The 13,774-nt window shown below is 43.8% G+C and overlaps 1 protein-coding gene across 1 annotated transcript in view; it reads right to left on the bottom strand.

The window, feature by feature from the left end:
- Nucleotides 1–13,774, bottom strand: part of GRIN2B (glutamate ionotropic receptor NMDA type subunit 2B) — a 203,587-nt gene that overhangs the window by 117,916 nt on the left and 71,897 nt on the right. The window lies entirely within an intron of this gene.

Here is a 13,774-nt window from a genome sequence, read left to right as displayed (position 1 = left end):
AGGTTTCAAATGTTAGGCATGATTCTAACAGACAGGGAACAAGTGGTACACAAATGAGGCCAGAAGAGGAAAATATGTACAAAATATTCCATGGCTGCAGAATAATCCAGGGATTATCATAACCTTATATGTCGTATAAACAGAATACACAGCAGCTTTGATTTTTATTTAGTTTGGGACAGTCAATTTAGCTTGAGTATCCAGACTGAAGTACAACTAGAGTAGGCAAAACTGTTGGACACAAATAGCTCTGAGACCCTCAACTGCAAGCTCCTCTCAAAGCAAGCAGTAGCACAGAGTGCTACAACTGTGAAGGCTCAGTCTCAGAACATCATAAAACATAACAAAATGTAAAAATAAAATTCTAAACTATCGTGGGTTTTGTTTATACCATGTTTTAGAGAAATGTCAGCTCAATATTTCTCTTGGTATTGCTTTCATATCCTTCTACCATACCAAGTTCATCTTTGCAAGAATCAGAACTTGTACCGTTTTATAACCTCCAAAACTCCAGCAGAATTCTGTACAAATCTCAGCTCTCCAATGGCATAATGCAAGCCTTTTTTGTCTTGGGATTTCATGAGACATCAGGCTTTCAATCTGTGACAGGTTCAGTAAAATCCAAATCCCTGCGTTTGCCCAATTCACGATGGAAAGGAATGGGAAAGCATTTCCCAATATGCTCTTTTATGGACTGATCTTCTATCTTTTAAAATCAACTGCAAACTCCCAATGACTTCTGTAGAGTAAGATTAGACTACAAACAAACAAAAAAATAATTAAATTGTATCTGTCTGCAGAGATTCCCATTACAGTAAGAAAGTTCTCAAAATCCCATCATCACTTTTAGGAATAAGATAGAAGCCCCACCTTCTCTCAGTAAGCTAGAAGAGCTGAACCAGAGATCCAAAAGGAGATACTCAGGAGTTTTAGACCTGGGAAAACTCATTGTGGAAATGCCTCAAGACATTACCTCAAGACATTCATATTTAGAACAGCTCTCTACCAAATTCACTCTCCCACAGCCTGGCAGGTAAAGCTGTTTTTCAAGCAGGGTTGCCAATTAATCATCCATCCATCCATCCATCCATCCATCCATCCATCCATCCATCCATCCCTTCTTTAGTTTTGGTTTTGACTACCTATAGCCATTTTCTCTATTGGCAAAACATGTCGTAGCTCAGCAACTCCAGAAAAAAAGCTCTGATCCTGCACCTAGCCTTAAGCTGTTTGTTTCTATTTTCTGAACTCCCTAGGGGTCACATCCCATAGGAAAGAGTCCTTGCTCCCAGATCCCCATGCCTGTCCTATGACGTTTGGTGATTAAACTGTTCACTTCCTTCACACAGCTCACCACCCACTTCTGAAAATACTGTTAGGGCTGCTCTTTGCTCACTGGAAAAATAAATGTAAACAAAAAGAAAAAGAAAGCAGCAACAAATTCAAGACAAGTCAAAAAACCAGGAGCAGCACAGGAGCCTCTCAATCTGTGGCAAACAGCTTGTACTTTCTATCACTGGAATTCACCCCCTTCTCCTAGAACTGTGCTCAAGAAAATAACTTACTCTTCCAATAAAAAGATACTTTTTATGGAGAAAATCAGGAAAGCCAAAGGAAAGATTACACTATTGTCAAAGCATCTGCCAGAGTTTGAAGAAAGCCTGAACAAATATCTCCAATACCCTTTATTGCACCGTGCCTTTGAAAGTCACTTGTACCAAACTGAATGCTAGAGTGTGAAGACTCAGCCTTACCATAACAAGAAAAGGCAAGACAACTACACTGATGACGAGCATTTATTTTTATATTAAATTCAACAAAAGTTTTTCTATACTTATGTATAAGAACCTCTGAACTGACTGCAAATTTCCACAGTTTCTAGCAAAGAGTCTAAGATGTGAAGGACCTGTCCTTTGAATTACAGGAATATTTGACACACAGCGTCTTGAAGTCTTGACTGAAAAAATACTGGGTGCTTTCCTCAGTGACAAATAGGGAATGGGAGATGGTAAATCCACTAGTATTTCAAGGCTGCACACGCACACACACACAGGAGTTACTAGGCGTGATAGTAAGGTGCATGAGTTACTGCCCGCCCTGTGATTTTAAACAGGGTCAGATGCTCCAGCTAAAGTGCCTGCTGACAGTTTGTTTCACACGAGTGCACAGCCCAACTGTTGAAGGAAATTCAGCCCCAAAGACTCCAGGAGAAAATTCAGGGCTCCTCACTAACCAGAGCATATCAGAACATCAAAAATCAATACACCAAATGGATAGCTTCATCACAACCCAGCTAAACAATTCCTCTCCACCAAGAAATGTAAGCACCCCTCCTTAAATCAAACAGCACAGACCACTTGGCTGTGCATATAATAATTGTTCTTGAGCAGCTGCTTGCATTTTTATTATAGAAGCTGCAAGAAGAGGCAACTTCTATTCAAAACGAGAGCATTATAGAGGTGCAAGCCAGTCCAGCTTTTGGCTTGCCAAGATGTCTCTTAGCACTTGATTACCCCAATACTTGGGCTAGCCAAATGTTCTTCAGTCCCTAACCAACTCAGCACTCAGAAAAGAGAGGGGTGAGGGAGGAAGGACAGACAACAGCATAGAAGAAAGTGTCCTTCTCATAATGAATCAGGAGAATTGCTGATAGAGCTGGACAAGAATCTCAGTGAGTGCCTTTTGGTGGACAAAAAGCAACCTAAGAAAAATACCCGAGAGCCACAGTTTCCTTCCTCTCCTTATTTTTAAACACACCTGATGGAAAGTTGGGGAGAAAGAAAAGGAGCTGAACTGGCAGAGAACCACAGGGCTATCAGAGCAGGAATTTGACCCCACTGTGGTGTTACAGTGAAAGCTTTTAAATTAGAGGTAAATCTAAGGGGGATTTACCATTTTTACACATATATACCCCATAGAATCACTATTGCTTTATTACAGTCTAAAACCAAAAAGGGTATTAAAGGTTTTACAGAACATGTTTCTCCTGCAGAAATTTCACACTGTCCACCTTAATTTTACACCTTGGAACAGCCAAAACATGGTTTAACATTGCCACTGGGAGACAGATATAAGTTTGGGATAGGGATAGGTTGAGTTCAAAGTGGAATTCCCTTACATTGCACATCATCCATGCGAAATACAATCCCTTGGCTACAAGAAAAAGGTTTGTCTTTCTCCTTCAGCCCTTTCACCTGCAAGCCCAGGCTCCCCATAACTAACTGCTGCCATGTGTCACTCACCCAGTCTGAAAGAGTAGAGGCTCCATTACAGGATCTCAATGCCTCCACAGATCCTAGTACTCCCCCACTGTAACCCTGCAAGGTCAGGGATCTGTAGTTTGCAGAGCTGAGCTGGAGGTGGAGCCGATCAATTGACACAGCACCACTCCCCAGCTGACAGATGGCTTCCCACAGAAAATCTGCTCTGAGTTTACCGCTGCTGGGACAAGTATTGCCTCCCCCTCCTGCACGTTTAACCCCTCAGATAAGGAGGCTGGATTGCACATGGTGAAGGTGCAAAAGCATTTCACCATGAAGTCTCCTCTTGGAGACTGGTGGCTGGTGAGATCCTAGGTGGATGAAAGAGGGTTTGTGGAGGTGGCACAAGGTTTAGAGAGTGACCAAGTGTTATTACCACCAATTCTAAATTGCCCAGTGCCTTCTGTCCCTCAAGGGCGGGCCCATGCGATATTGCACGAAGGCGAGGTCTGCCCTCCCCCCATTCCCCCCAGGATGCAGGCCCTTGGCAAGGCTGCAGGTGACTCCCCAAGGAGCCCTCCTGCAGCTGTACCAGTTGAAACCGATCACTGCTATTTAACGAACCATTTACCTCAGATGTGGCACGAGAGGTCCCTGGAGGGTTTTTCTCACAAGTTCCTTCCTAACAGCCTCCCTGGATTCCCCAGGCAAGCAAAAGCAATTACTGCCTTATAAACATCATCTTACTATCCAGAGCAAAACTGTTACTCAGCATGGGGCAGACTCAAGAACATCCCTAAAGCAGCAGAACACAGGATCCCCCAAAATGGTTGCAGTGGGCCAGTCATCTTGAAGAACTAGAGAGCTTTCCACCAAGCTGTAGCATAACTGTTGGCTTGGGGAGTGAGGAATCGTCATGCTACATTTCCTCTGTGCAGCCTATCTGAATGCAATCTGATTCTGTGCACAGTCCTCCTGTTGCTGGGCCCTGAACAGCTTTTTGCTACTGGTGGCAAGTTCCTTTAGCTCCAGTCCAAGTGCCAGACCCCACAAAGGCCAGGTGTGTCAAGTTATGCACACAGAATTTGAGTGGGGAGTGTCAAAAGCATGTGTTTGCTTCTTGGATTTGGAGAAATAAACCATCTTTTTGCAAAATGTCCTAGGCTGTTATCTCTGCACATGTGCTGGAGAAATACAATTTGTGCTGCTCTAGGAGTAGCCCCTTTTTATTAGGCGTTTGGGAACATCAGTATTTCTAACCCCATTTGCTGTGGCATTAAGCTTCCTCTGCAGCCATAACTTAACGACTGGGTCCTGGCCTTCCCTTCCTTTCTGGTTTGTAAAGGGGATCCTATAAGTTCCTAACAACTCGGACTACTGTCACTTTCCAAAGGCCTCTTCTCATTTTCCTGATTTATAAGAAAAGCTGATAGTGTGACTTTAGTACAGTATTGATTTGCAAAATTCTTCTATGACCTACAGACAAATCACATAGAGTTGCATCTTGTTTAGACTTTGGCCCTGCCTACCACACATTTTGTGGAGGCAAAAAAGAGTGAGCAAGCACCAAATAACTTCTGGGAAAAGACAGACCTTAATTTCCCTACCTATGTATTTCTTTTCTTCAAAATTGAGACACCACTGTGTACCTATTTGTCACAGTCCTGATGGGACCTGATTCACTGGGAGTTTTAGTGTTCATGATGGAAAATGCCGCAACAGTTCAAAGCCTTATAATTAAATTTTCTATATTTCTGAATCCCATTTATTATAACAGATCTGACAGGAAATCAGGATCTTTGTTGCTTAAGTGTTCATTTACTCCTGTTTATTCTTACCACAAATGCCTCACTGCCTCAGGCTAGCCGGCAGTCAGGAGCTTCTGCTTGTTTGTTTTTTCTCCCCACATTTGATTTTTTTATTTAGTTTTCAACAACTCAATACAATAAACTCTGGTTTTAATATTACATGCTGCATCATCCTGTGCGAGTCCTTTCCCTGAGTGCTTGCAGTAGGGACTGTGAGAACGTGGTGACACTACAGCCCTAGCACATTGTCCCCATGGTGGGATTGGCATCTAGAACAGCATCTCACACACATACATGTTCACATTTCTACAAATACACATATTCACAGCAAAACCTACTCAAAGTAAGGTTGGAGCACGTTGGACTGTGTCATTTCTCAATGACTCTGTGCCTAGATGATACATTTAGTAGGATTTCAAAACTTTATTTTCTTAGTGGAACAGATTCCCTGGGTTATTACTGATTTTGGTTTGCACAGCATATGGAGCAAATGACCTCCTGCAATCCTTTCCCAGTGTTCTGATTCACTGATCAGTGGATCGTTCTTGGTGAAAATCCTTAGAGCTGCCCTGGGAACGTGCCATCAGTGGGAAGTTCAAATTCATTAGGAGCAGAAACATGGTTTACATAACTGTATCATTTATCAGTTCCCTCTCTTGTTCTCATAATAACTACTGAACACACTGGCCTTGTATGTCAGAAGAATGCATAGCTCATAGATGATGGTTACAGAAAAGCAATTACAGAAATTGGTGGATGAGTAAAAGGGAAAGACACAGTTCAGTGTCCCCACTGATGGAAAGGCAGACAGGCAAGCCGAATATACCATGATAAATTAGTGGAGGGCTGTAAGAGCCCATGTTGCCTTCCTTCTGATCCCTGCTAGGCAGGACATACAGGTGGCCAAGAAAGAAGGTCTGTGGCAATTAGGAGAATGGTTGCTGACTCTCTAGGTCTCCTTTGGAAGCCATGATCCCTGGTGACTACTGACAATAATTGTGATAAGAAATCTAGAGTTGCTAGTGTAGCTCAATTTTGTTACCCTGGTAAACGGTAACAAATGTACCAAGATTCACATGTATAATGACATTAACTATACACATAAGTATCATCATATACACAGATCCCCATCATGGCTTAGACATTAATCTCTCTGTAGCAGCGGAAACACATCTGCTGCAGAGCCCTAGCCCAGGGGCAACTGTGTAAGTGCTCCAGCACCAAGGAGTTCCTGAGAGCTGCAATAAAAAGGTCTCTGATTAAAGATGACTCAAGGGCTGAAAACAGCTAAGTGATTTCCACTTTCCACTTAAGGATCTATGGAAATAATTCATTCTAAGCATTTTGCAACAGAGAAAACGCAAGATACACTAGAATCTGTAATCTTGATCTTGAAATTGTTTCACTCCATACCACATACAGTTAATAAAAAAGATGAAAGACTGAAACACACCAGGGCCATTGTCTGATATATACAATTCAGAGAAAAAAACACAGAAGTTGTTTGACTAAGGAGAGGGAGCACCATTTGTGAATTTTATACACAGTCACTGGTCAAAGCAGGCTAGTATATGATGGTATGCCATACCAGCTTCTCAGAGCATCACATATGGATGCCAGATTTTCCACAGAGGGGAAATGGCAGTTAGCAAGCTGCCAGGATAAACAGTTTTCACACCAGGCTTTTTGCATTTCCATTTTCACCTCTGTATGTGTGTGTTTCCTTGTTTGATGAGCTTACATAGATGGATCAAACCACTGGTCACTCTGGGTAGATTCCACCCACCTGGTGCCATGCTATACCATGCTGGCAATCTGGACAGCCCAGGCCTAGTTCTCCTGTCCCAGCTCAGAGAAATTCACTAGGATGGCTTAATACCCTGACATTGCCAGCCCAAAACAGTTAGAGGAAAGTCAGACTGCTCCATTACTCATCCATCCAATTACATCATGGTTTTTGCCTGGGGCTTCTTTCCTGGCTGTCTTACCCTCCAGACTAAGGACCGAATTTTGACTGTAAGCTGAATGGGATGTCATTGGTATAGCCATATTAATCAATAGCAGCCATAAAACCATCCAGCACTCTTAAAAAAGTCCAGTCACAGTATTTGGCAAGATGTCATTGAATAAATTTATCAAATCAACTATCCAGGGTGAAATACTATTTCTTTTTATCATTTCTAAATTAACTGCTCTTCCATTTCATCAAGTATGCCTTTGGTCTCTTATTATGAGCAAACCTTATTATGAGCTGAACCTCCAAATGTTCACAGACTCTATTTAGATAAGCCCTGGAAGTTCAGCATTGCATCCAATGCCCTCTGAGTCTCTTAGGAGCTGAAGATCCCCTCTCACTGTGGCCCAGCTGTGGACAGGTTGGAGTGTGTCTGTGAGGGCCTCCATTCCCCTTCTGTCTCATGAAGTAGTGATACCCCCTTTCTCTCAAATTCTGCATTGCTTATTTAAGCATTAACCTTCTGCGGGAAAGGCTGTTAGTTGCTCTGCACCTTTACACATGGCACCTGCAGTCCTGATGATGCCAAGATCTACTCAGCCTTTATGGACAGAATGAAGTTGGATGTGCCCATACTCTCAGCTGGCCAGGCCACAGCTGAAGAAAAGTAGTCAACTTAAGGCAATACTGTGCCAGGACTTAATCTTTTCTTAGAGACTGACCTTATTAACCAGTTTTCAACACATAGATATAGCTTACCCTTTGAATCAGAGCAGGCTTGCCTCAGAGTGCAAGTGAGCGAGCAGCTGAAGGCAAAGCCTGTGTAGATGTGACCTTGACTTTCCTTAAGGCAAGGAGCAGTAAAAGGCTTCAACCTCATCCATTCTGCCCAGCAGTCAATAGGCAATGCTCTTACTCAAAATAAAAAACTAAAAAAAAAACCAAACCAAAAACCCCACTTAAAATGGAAGAGCTCTCTAGCAAGGGGACAAAACCAAGAGCTGAGATCTGACTAGATTACACAGACTCCAGATTTCCCACTGCCCCATACCTGGCTACCTCTTCTTCAAGAGGGTCATAATTGATGCTCTAAGAAAAAAAGGAAAAAAAGGAAAAAAAAATAAAAAAAGGTCCAGCACCCACTGCTTTGGTCCTGGTTCAGCAGCAGAGTTTCCCTGGCAACCACGCACACATAATGCAGCAGTGGCCGTAAGCTCCTTGCAGCTGGTGCTGGCAGCCAGTGGGGAGGGCCCCAAGTGGTGCCCTGCAGCCCATCACGCCCTGCAGCCCATTATGCCAGTGTCAGGGCTTCAAAGGCTGGGGCTGGGCGTTGCTACCCTCACCTCAAAGAGGGACTTATCCCCTGGCAGCCTGCTGGGACTGCAGAGATGCTCAGGAGGAGGCGGTGGGCTGATGGACCCTTGATGGGCCAGGTATTTAATTAGGGGCAGGCAGGAGTCAAGTCAAGATTTCCCCTCATCCTGCCCACCCTGGCCTCCTTCTCCAGGGCTGGTTCCTGACTGCCTCAGTGCTTCTTGGCGCTGTTTTGCTCTGTGGTGTGAGAGGAAGGTGTGGAGCATATGTGCTGCTGTCTTTGCTTCCCTGCATTTACACACTGCTCTTATTTGGGGATTCCATCCCACAAATACAGCCAGGTTTATTCGATTAGCCCAGGTCACTCACTTCCTGCTGTGAAGTGGCCCCAAAGTTCAGAAAAAAGTGATCTCACCTTTTCTCCTCCTGAGACTGGGGAGTCAGCATTCAGCCATTTCATATGCACAGCTTTCTGAGACTGTGAGGATCCGCCCTACCCTTCACTGCGCCCTCCAAATCAGATCCTATCACTTTGGAAAGGAGGTGCTGCTTTCTCAGAGTACACCCCCTCCCTCCCCTCAGTTCTCCCAAACCTGACTCACCCCAGCTCACTCCAACCTGTGTTTTACAGCATGGGCTGGGACAGGAGCAATGTTGAAGGCAACTCTGCGTGATGCATTTTAAGAGGGATTTTATCACCTTCCTTATGCTGCCACGATAGTATAAAAGAGCCCAGGCATAAAATGAAGAAACAGTACCCTGGTCCACTTCTGTTTGGACACGCTACTGGCAAGCAGCTGCCTCATTAGCACATAATGTGTATGTGTGCACCAGGCAACGGAAGGCACAGAAATTGTGAGCTGGCCCTAAGACATCCATGCATTAGCATGGTGTGGGAACTCCAGATCAGTTCCAGTAGAGCTGCCATATCAGGAAAGTTAACTAGTTCAAATCCTGGCCTGCAGTGTCGTGGTGACACTCCTTCTTGTTTCAGATCTAGCTGGGGACTTTCTAAGCCTAAGGGAAGAACCAGAGGTGGATTCCTGAACCATTGGACCTGGACTCTGCATTCAGCCCCTGCTTTGGAAAATGACTGTATCACTGTGTTACAAGAGTCCTTGGCTAGAACAAGCAATAAGGATTTCAATACGCAGCCTCGTTTGTGAAAGCCTGATCCCCATCAGAGATGGCTTTAGCCATAGCTAGTTACCTCTTGTGCTCCAGGATGGGTGAAAGTATGGCAGCACCTACCTTCTCCCTACCCAGCTCTGCTTCCTAATCAACCAGTAAGCAGTGCCTCTGCCAGGAAGCTGCTGTCATGCCTGTCTTGCTCATCTAATTGATTCACAAAGTTTTAAACGATTATTGATTCTCCTCTTCCCCACTGTGGAGACTTTGAGACCAATAAAGCACATGGAGTTATTTACACAGATATTAGAAAGGAAAGAAGCTCCCTCTTCAAATGTTCTTCTTGAGCTCACATCTATTAAGTCTCAGAAACTCAATAGGAAGTTTTCTACAGCTTTACAGACAAAAACACTCACAGATCTATGACGTCCCTTGCACGCACACATGCCCATCCAAATATTTGCAGGATGTTCTGCCAAATCCATACCTGCTGAATTATTGCTTCCTATTATTTTGTATTGGGATCACAGCTCTTTAGTCCCTTTTCTTTGCCCTGATGATTAACAACCATTTGCCATACCCCTTGCTGCTATGAGACTGAGGCAGAAATTGTGTCAACTTCCTATTCAAGGAAAAGCGATTTCAGAACTCCAATGAATTGAAAGTTGTTCTTAGTAAAAGACTGGACCATAGGAGACTTGCAGAGCAAGAGCTTGCAATCTCCCCACAGTCCCAGAAGCAATTCACATTCATGGTTGTTACAGTGATTGGTGCTGTGAGGACCATTGTATCTACCTCCGTGATCTAAGCACATGAACATTTTACACTCCTCAGGGTTTCATGAAGAGGATTTGGGAGAGGGAATCAGTCCATCTGACTTTGCAATAAGGGTGCTATGAGTTTCAGTTCTGTATTTCTTTTTGCTTGAGCGATGAAAATCAACGAGCCCATTTCTAGTCAGCTTAACTTTGTGCTAGAGAACACATAATTGAATTCACTGTTTTTTCTATACTTACCTGCACATTAATAGAAGGTGCCATCTATATATTTAATATGCCCTTGACATAACTTAAAAGCAGCAGCATAACAAATAAGATGCTCTTTTTGTACTTGAATTCAAATTTTTCTGTCTATATTAGGCTTTATACTTTTTTAAACAAAACCCAAGGCTGGGACTGAACTGCCATATCTTTTACAAGATCACACATGCACAGGAGGCATTGAGATTTCTTTCAAGGATCGTCACAGCAGAGAAAGGGATTGACAGAGCAGCAAAAGAATTTGCCTCTGCTGGCCGTTAATAATAAGAGTAACAAAAGCTTCTGAGAGAATAAAAGCCAGGGTGAGGCATGTAAGGTATAGAAATAGCTCTTTGACTGACTCAAAGGCAAAGCCAGTGCATCTTGTTTTCCTGCATCTCCCATTGTCTGTCCTCTTTCTTAACCACACACTCCAGCACAACGGGGGAGTAGGAAGTAGATGGAAGAATCAGCAGGAGCTACAGCAAGCCGGGGAGAAACAAGCTATTCAGTCTGAACATTGCCTGGCCAGGGCCTGTGACAAAGATTAACAAATAAGAATATGAGAGGGGAAAGAAAAAGCCCTGTCCAGGACTGCAGCTCCTGCAAGGGAAGAGCCATTGGCTGTGATGCTTTGTCTTTCCCTTCCACTTTGTATCACTCTGTCTCATTTCTTGTCTTCCTGTACACAGCTGCCTCCAGGTTCTCCAGTGCATGCAGGTGTGTGTATATATATATATATATATACACACACCCACACACATGCAGGATGGCTCAAGACAGGCAAAACTGCCTCATCTACAATATGCCAGGTCCACTCCAACTCAGGCTGGCAGCACCTGAAGTGGATTAGATTCTGCTAATGAACCCTATGAAATGAGGTGATGGTGCAGTCCAGCCTTACTGAAGATTAGTGTCTACATCACCACACATGCGTTCAGAGCTCATTAAGCCTCTGGTTAGTGCTCTCAGAGAGAAGCCAAGGATTACATGGGCTGCTTCACTACAGAGCCCTGGCCACAGCCCAGAGGAAGAGAGCTTGCATGCCTTCAAATTGTGGGTAAAAGCATTGGAGATATGGCTTTAACAAACTTCATTCTTCCTGACAAAGTACACTCCTTCAGGACTCATCTTTCATGAAGGCAAGTAGTCATCTAATTAATAAATACTAAGATGATCTGGATTTAAAAAAAAAAAAAAAAAAAAAAAACACAAAAAAACCCACAAAAACTGTCTTTCCTTTAGGTAGGTCAGAAGAAGCAATACTTGTGGGAGGGGAACAGCCACAGAAAGGTTTATTTCAGGGTGCAGCTAAGCAATTCTGAAAGCTGAGACAAAGTCATTGCTCTGGTCATCTAGCTTCAGGATGCTTTTTTTGCTAGTAGGAAGAAGTGCCTTTTCTCCTTTTCATGCAAAACATCTGAATATCTGCCTCCTGAGAAGCACTGAGCTGAAAAAACTTTCATTTAAGTCTAGTGGCTAGTGCAAGAAGCTCGAACTTTTCATTATCTCAATGGATGCAGGATGTGTACATTCCTACACCACGCATCCATCTGCACTGCGTAGGAGCCTGCAGCAGTCACTGTGCACCCTTTATCTCAGAGGACGCTCTCCTCTTCTCTATGCTAAGAGTAGAAGAAACAGAGTTTAAGAACTATGTACGTTCATCATCTTGGCATCAGTGCTCTTCAAGGCATGCAGCCTTGCAGACTGGGCATCCTTGATGAATAGGAGCACACTGCATAGGAGATATCAACCCAGTGCTCTACAGCTTGTTTGGTGTCCAACTGCTCTTGCTATGTTACCCAGTAATTTCTAAGGATTGATGATAGATCTCTTTCTCCTTTCACTCATCAGACTAATCCCACTAACTTCAAAGTCACACGATACTCTCTGGGTGGAAGTGAGAATGTGGTCAGGCTCCTTCTGCATTCAGCAGTAGGCTATGGGCAGAACCTCTCTACTCATCAGTGGGAAAACATGTCCTTTACAGATATCCCTCACTGGCCTTACTTCCCATACAATCTCTCTTTATAAAGTAGCTCTAGCATATCCAAGGAAGGAAAAGTATGCAATATTTTTACATATGTGCATGTTTTAAAATGTACATATTCCATCCATACATAAAGAGCTGAGAATCCCCTTTTTCACAGGGAGCTTTCTGAGGACCATGAGTTCCCCTACAGCTGTCTGCTGTGGAGGACTTCGCACAGCCCATTGTTAATTCCTGTATTTCATTGCTATGCAACAAGCGAGTTGTTGGGTCCCCAGAAGATTTTCACTTCACTCCATAAGCATCAGCATGTCTGTTTCAGCAGAGATTAGTCATACAAGCCCTCCCGGCCTTGGACTCAACCCTTCTCAGGGCTCCTCTAAACAGGGCAGTTTACTTCCTTACACAAGGTCAATTGTGTGTCTCGGACTTTGATGAAGGAAGCTCTCAGTCCTCTGGGCACACTGACAGCAACATTTTAACAGTGCACAGCGATGCTGCCCAATGGTTTACAGTCTAAACTAAAGATGAACAGCATTTCAGATGGAAGCAGCAGGAGGACTTTAAGCAGGATGGTCATAATCCCTCCTGCTGGGATGTGGACAGTAGACATAGACTGGTCCCATTCCTGGTGAGTCTTGGTAGGGGATTTTTCAGGACTCTAAGTAGGCAACACCTTCCATCCCACAGCTTGCACCAAATTACTTCCTCAGAGTTTAACAGCATCTTGCAGTTTTTATGGACTCGGAAGGGAGATTATTGCCTCTTGAAGTGCCAAGAGCTTTTGCTATAGCTTCTAGGTTCTCTCTGAAGTGCTCCCCTCCAGGTATTGAATGGGCTATGTATTACAAGTGAAAAGATTTTCATTTAGTAAATTTTTCTTCTCAGCTGATGTACTCAATGCAGAGGGAGTATGATAGACGAGATTTCTTTGCTCACCCGTATCTGCATAAACTTGTTTAAAGAACATTGTATGATTGCTTCAACTTCCCAACAACAGCCTCCTCACATCTCCAGGCCTCTCAAAACCATGCCTGGATTTTGTAATGCCACAGCCCCATGTCAGAGATGCCAGAGCTAACCTGGACAACCTAGTAAGCCCACAAGGCACAACACCCCTTGCAGAAGTATTAGCTTGAATCCCTGAAGCTGAAGAGTGGCTTCAGTACAGTCCCTGAGCTAAATTTATGATGAGACTATTGTACCATCTCTGGAGCTAGCCTTCTGGGTGCTATCTAAATGTCTACAAACTGCCATGCAGCTATGACCTCCCCAAGACTCAATCCCTTTCTGCAGCACCTGGGCACCCCAATATCTCAGGGTGCTTCCCACCACAGCTGCCATGGGAGACTAACCCT

Source organism: Strix aluco, chromosome 5 (genome assembly GCF_031877795.1).
Source record: "Strix aluco isolate bStrAlu1 chromosome 5, bStrAlu1.hap1, whole genome shotgun sequence".
In the NCBI taxonomy this organism is placed as follows: Eukaryota; Metazoa; Chordata; class Aves; order Strigiformes; family Strigidae; genus Strix; species Strix aluco.
This window is presented reverse-complemented; position numbering and strand designations above follow the sequence as displayed.